This window comes from Engraulis encrasicolus, chromosome 17, assembly GCF_034702125.1.
Source record: "Engraulis encrasicolus isolate BLACKSEA-1 chromosome 17, IST_EnEncr_1.0, whole genome shotgun sequence".
NCBI classification, from domain to species: domain Eukaryota; kingdom Metazoa; phylum Chordata; class Actinopteri; order Clupeiformes; family Engraulidae; genus Engraulis; species Engraulis encrasicolus.
In genome coordinates this window covers 20,810,261-20,816,611 of record NC_085873.1, presented here as the reverse complement: position 1 = coordinate 20,816,611, position 6,351 = coordinate 20,810,261, and the positions used below count along the sequence as shown (strand labels likewise).

General features: G+C 46.2%; 1 protein-coding gene and 1 long non-coding RNA gene across 2 annotated transcripts in view; both read left to right on the top strand.

The window, feature by feature from the left end:
- Nucleotides 1–362: 362 nt before the first annotated feature.
- On the top strand, nt 363–5,778 carry LOC134467313 (uncharacterized). Its single transcript, XR_010038515.1, has 3 exons — nt 363–844; nt 1,205–2,803; nt 4,231–5,778. It is a non-coding gene; the product is annotated as an uncharacterized LOC134467313 (long non-coding RNA).
- A 112-nt stretch (nt 5,779–5,890) lies between these two features.
- The window catches only part of fam20a (FAM20A golgi associated secretory pathway pseudokinase), a 38,701-nt gene continuing 38,240 nt past the window's right edge, over nt 5,891–6,351 (top strand). The window contains exon 1 of the mRNA XM_063221936.1: nt 5,891–6,351. This exon is cut by the window's right edge and continues 209 nt beyond it. The gene's annotated coding sequence lies outside the window, so the exon portion shown is untranslated.

Genomic DNA, 6,351 nt, shown 5'->3' with positions numbered 1-6,351 from the left:
ATCTCGACTTTTGAGGCGGGAAGTTTACATTTCCAGTGAGGTGTTGTGACAGCCAGAAAAACAATAATCGTCTGTTGGTGGATGGAGCGCTTCACATAACAAAATACAATACTAATTTAGAACACGCACTTCTGGTCTGTTTGTTTAATGCAAAGACAATTTGTCACACTTCCACATAAAGGTAAATTACTGATGATGATGATGGCTTGATAAGTGTCAAGCATTTCCAAGTTTGATCATTCGACATTCACCCCACTTAACCATGTGCAAGAGTCAAAACAGCTGCATGAACATCTGCACGTGTTTGCAACGGGTCATAGTTGTGATTGTGCAATTGCCCCATGGGGTTAGGTGAGATAGTTTGTCACTTTGTTATGATGGCTGTTGTTTTTGTTTTGACCATGGACCGTTCTGTGCTTTTGGTTGATTATTGGACTGTTTCGACTGAGTATCGCAAACAATCTAAATATAGGCGTCTCTAAGCTCCCCGCATCATACTGCTTCTCTGGTGTCTTGTTGCCATTGGCAAAGAAAGAGAAGAAATAAAATCGTGACAGGGGACACGCAAATTCTGGAGAGAAAAAAAACCCTGAATGTCAGGAGGCAGTTTAGTCAACAAACAGCACCCAAAGCAAGCGACAGATGTTCCGAAAATACTGGTTAGGCAAACAACAGATGCAAGCTGGGAAACGCTCGCGCTGCCGGTCCGCTGCTCCGCCGGATTTGCCTTTAAGCCTCGCGGAATAGAACTCTGCCGTGCCATCATGTTGACAAATGTGAATGCGCTCTTCTTCTCCCGATGCAATGCAAATCTGTCCCCTTGAACAGAAGGAAAGACGTAACAGTGAGTATGGAAAGCAGGGACTCTGCTGCGCTACGCGTGTATCATTTCCTACCTGCTTGTGAATGTGCGTGTGCGTGTCTAAATCGGGGAGCTGCGCGGAAAATCCACCCCGTGCTTATACTGTTATTTTTGTTTTACGCATTTATGTCTCTGTCTCCATGTAGTCTATCTCTTTGCTTCTGCCTTTATTTGTTTGTGCCGATTGATTCTGTGTGTCTGTATAGGAATTTGATGTTTGTGCCAACTCTCTCTCTCTCTCTCTCTCTCTCTCTCTCTCTCTCTCTCTCTCTCTCTCTCTCTCTCTCTCTCTGTGTATGTATGACTTTGGGCGTTTGTGTGCGTGTGCTGTTGTGAGAGTAGAAAGCTGTTGGTGTTTTATCATGGGAAGCGGGAAAGCGCTGTTGGAATGCTGCCCGGTAGCACGCGGCGCACTCTGCCTCCTCCACGCGCACACTCTGCACGGTCGGGAACTCTGACTGCCGCCCTCGCACTCAGGGTATGCACACACGCACACCACACTACACACCCCGTATGTCCCACGCAGGCAGCCTCTCGCTGACATCGAGGCACGCGGCTGCTGCTAACGGACTGTCTCTTCTCCACACGCATCGCGAGGTGAAATAGAGCACCACGCACATCACACATCACATCGCATCACAGTCAGTCCATACGCCGACACCTACGGTTGCCTACTACACAACTCACGACAGAACAGCAACTCACCCACCACAGCACAGACTTCACAGCCACTCAACACAAGCACAAGAACTCAGTAGACTACACAGAACAACAGTGTAAGTTCAGTGGGGGGGCAAAACTCGAGAAGAGAGGAGCTAGGGAAGGACAAGAGGGGTTTGCAAGTAGAGACAAAAACCGTGCAGAGAGAGAAGAGGCAGAGATAAATTAAAAAAAAATAGAGAGAGAGAGAGAGAGAGAGAGAGAGAGAGAGAGAGAGAGAGAGAGAGAGAGAGAGATCAACAGAGTGCACAGCTGGGAGCTTAGATAGAGTGAGGGAGTGATTGCGAGTGTATATGTGCCAGAGAGAGAAAGAAAGAGAGAATAAGAAAGAAAGATAGAGACGTTGAGACACAGAGAGAGAGAGGGAGAGAGTCTCAAAGGGACGGACACTACTCGCCTTGGGCAGGGAGAGGCGTGTATTTGTGTTTGTGTGTGTGGGTGGGAACCTGGTGTTTGTGCATGTGTGTGTGTCTGTGTGTGTGCTGAAAGGCACTAGCTACAGCGTGTGTGTGCCTGTGTGTATGAGAGAGAGAGCCAGACAGTCTTGGTCAGAAGTAAAGCTTAAAAGAAGCCACGCAGTGGCCGAGACTGAGAGAAAGGGGAGGGTGCCTGCCCCGCGTAGGCTATATGCCTGAGAGAGAGAGAGAGAGAGAGAGAGAGAGAGAGAGAGAGAGAGAGAGAGAGAGAGAATAGGCAGTGTGTCTGCTTGTGCATGTCTGGGAGAGAGAAACAGAGAGAGAGAATAGGGAGCGTGTCTGCTTCTGTGTGCCTGTGAGAGAGAAACACAGAGAGAGAGAGAGAGAATAGGGGGTGTGCGTGAGTGAGTGTGTGTGAGAGTCAGAGGGAGGGAGAGAGCGAGAGAGAATAGGGGGTGTGCGTGAGTGAGTGTGTGTGAGAGTCAGAGGGAGGGAGAGAGAGAGAGAATAGGGGGTGTGCGTGAGTGAGTGTGTGTGAGAGTCAGAGGGAGGGAGAGAGAGAGAGAGAATAGGGGGTGTGCGTGAGTGAGTGTGTGTGAGAGTCAGAGGGAGGGAGAGAAACACCACTTGACAGAGGCAGGCGGAAGCTCATTGAGCGCGAGAGAGCGAAGAGAAGGGAAGAGAAGAGAAGCGTCTCTGTCTCAATCAAGAGGAGAGGAGAGGAGACTACAGGACTGACTGGCACCGGGGGCAGCCGACTGACCACAGCTGACAACAACAACAATAACAACAACAACAACAACAGGTAAACAGCAGTCTCATTGGCCAACACTACACAGTGCATTATGAGGTCTTAATACAACACACAAAGTGTCACTCTTCTAGCGTGTCCTACTCTCTGGTGAATTAGTTAAATTAAACTGCAGAACTGACTCAAGAGACTTTGGATTCTAAATAGCAATTTCTTGAGTGTGTGTGTGTGTGTGTGTGTGTGTGTGTGTGTGTGTGTGTGTGTGTGTGTGTGTGTGTGTGTGTGTGTGTGTGTGTGTGTGTGTGTGTTTGTGTGCGTGTTTGTATGTGTTAAAGAGAGGTAGCCTAGTGCACTTAGATGCTGCCCAGAGGACATTTAGATAAAAATGTGTCAGGTGACTTGTGGTCAAAAAAGAGTTCAACAGGTGCAGTGCGTGTGTGTGTTTGTTTTCAGATAAAGAGAAATAATCATTACTGTATAATTGAAAAAAACTGAAAGTGAGTTGCTCGGCAGCTCAGGTATGAGGTGTGAGCTGTGGCAGCCGTGGCCTAGTGGTTAGGGAGTTGGTCTGTCAACCTGCGGGTTGTTGGTTCGAATGCCACCTAACCTCTCCCTACACCTCCATCCATGGCTTAAGTGCCCTTGAGCAAGGCACCTGACCCAACATTGCTCCAGGGACTATAACCTGAAAAATGATACCCTGAAAAATAATAACTGTAAGTCGCTTTGGATAAAAAGCGTCAGCTAAGTGTAATGCCTGGCTGCCGGCTAGTGACTGACATTTCCTCCCTCTCATCCTGTCAGGTGTCAAATACAGTGTTGTGTGAGCTTGTATACACAGGCCTCGGTTATATGGGACATTTAATTCAGAAACAACTCCATTTAATTCAGAATAAAACTTAATTCCACTTTCACAAAAATGATGTAATCATTTCCCGAATCGGAGTTAAGTTAATTCGGACTTAAATGAAAGTGCCCGACAGAACATAACTTTAATTCTGACCTATTTAATTTGGATTTAATCATTTGTAATTAAAACTATCATGTGAGCGTAGCCATAGTAAAAAATGGCTGTGTTGATTCAGAACTATGATAATATGTGGTGCCATGAGACAGTGTTAAATACGTTACTTTGAGTGTTGAAGAAACATTTCAAAGCCATAGATACTGTAAAACTGGTACATTCAACTCTTTAAGTGTTAAAGGGATATGCCACTATTTTGGGGCTTAATACAGTTAAAATCGTTGGCCAGGGTTTATAAAGGTGGTAATAAGGTGTCTTATTTTTCATGTAAGCCGTTGTCTTGCTTTAAGACAAGTAAGCATATCCCTTTAATTCAACACTAAAAGATTTGATTTAACGCTGAAATCTAACAGACTGTATATCCCCAGAATAGTATAACCTTGCAGTTGTACTTTGCGTGAGACCCGGCTGCTGCAGAGTGACTGAGTGACATTTTTCCCTCCTGTCCTGCTATCAGGTGAACACCAGAGTGCTGGGACTCAGGTGGTGCGCACCACGGCGACAGGAGAAAGGCAACATCCAGGACCTGAAGCAACAGGAGAAACGCAGCGTCCAGGACCTGAAGCAACAGGAGAAACGCAGCGTCCAGGACCTGAAGCGACAGGAGAAACGCAGCATCCAGTACCTGAAGCGACAGGGGAAAGGCAGCGTCCAGGACCTGAAGCGACAGTGAGGTGTCAGCCACTCTGCCAGGTGGATGTCAGCAGGTGGCTCTAAGCTTGGCTGCGTTGCTTCTTCAGGCCCCAGAGGTGATACTGGGACTTCTGAGGAGAAACGAAAGCAGAAAACCTTCAGGGGAAAAGTTTTTTTTTTGTCAAGTGGAGTGGCGGTGTCCAACCAGACACTGAGGAAGCTCCATAGGAAAGGGGCAAAACCTGAAGTCCAGTTGTTGCTTTGCTGACAGCTAAATCCTGTGGATAACAACATGACATGAAAATGACTTCCAGACATTTAAAAAAACTTAATGATGCCTCTGAGCTGCTTTGCAACCACTGTGTGTTGTAACAGTCACAGTTAACAGTCAGGTTCAGCCAACACATCACAGTGTGGAAATAGCAGGGAGGGGAGATACAACTACTGGCACTCATCTGGTCAATGAAGCAACAAATACGGTAGACCATAATATTCAGCGTCTCCAGGACAACCAAGGAGGAGCATTGATCCACGTCTCACACTTGACTGTACATGGAATCTCACCTTTGTCTATCCAGAGAAAAAAAACATTACTAGTCAAGGAAGAAGCTATTCTGTTCAAGGAAGCAACAAGCATAACATACCGTCTCCCAGACGACCAGGAAAGCATTGAGTGGCATCTCACACCTAGCCTGATTATCATCGACTTTCAAATCTCTTCTAGACTTGGTCTGACCAAGAACATAACAATTATCGTTTCCCAAAAGGCATGGTTGACCCGCCTCCGTAGTTTTGCTACTGGTTGAGTGGTGAATGACAAAGTGGGTGGAGTTCCCGATTTTTCGGGAGATCAGAAACGATATTTACATTGCTCTTAGCCTGACTAGAAACAACGCCTGGCTATCTCACACCTGACCATACATAGACTCATACCTTTTATTCACACCTGACCTCACTCTTCATGTCACCAAGTCAAAAGAAGCAACCAATTGTGGTCAAGGAAGCAGCAAGAGGTAGACCGTACCGAATACCTTCAACACAACCCCCCAGGAGATCATTCAGCCTCATCTCATACGCTTCAATCACCCTTTTAATCATCTCCCCAGAGAGCAAAAAAATATTGCTAGTCAAGTAAGCAACAAGCCGACCCATGTTATCTCCTGGACTGGGCCAAAGACTGGAGACCATTGGCAACATCTCACAACTTTCCACACACAGTCTTTCACCTTTTACATCATTATATTACATTACGTTACATTAAGCAGACGCCTTTGACCAAAGCGACTTCCGAGGAGAAAATTTAAGCAAGGACATCACATTACTTTACATGACATTTAGCTGAGGCTTTTCTATAAAGTTCACTTGTAGAGAGTTACTTGTGCATAATCCCTGGTGCTGAACAAAAATATTACGTATCTTTTGAAAAAAGGTTCGCACACTTCTTTGGATTTTTCCTTCTTGAAGTTATTTTTTCATCTTTTTATTTATTCATTCATTGGCATTAGCTTTTCTATAAAGTGCCTTACTAAAAGGAGGCATAGACAGCAGCCTACAGAGTTAGATACATACAAACCCACAGCGGAGTTCACCTTGTCTCATCGTCATCTGCTGTGGTTACAATTATCCACTTCTCACACCTTTTTTGTGGCTTTTTGGGCCTTTATTTTTCCTGATAGGACAGTATGAGAGTAGACAGGAAGTGAACGGGAGAAAGAGAGAAGGGGGAAGGATCGGCAAATGACCCAGGCCGGAACCGAACCTGGGTCGGCGGCGTAGCAGCCCAGCACCCTACCAATAGAGCCACGGTAGGGGCTGTCTCACAACCCACTATACACCTTCTCTCGCCTTTTACCCAAAGTGTCTTACATAGGGAGGCATAGACAGCAACCTACAAAGTGTGGTGACGTACAAACTGCAGCAGAGTTCCCTGTCTCTCATCGTCGTC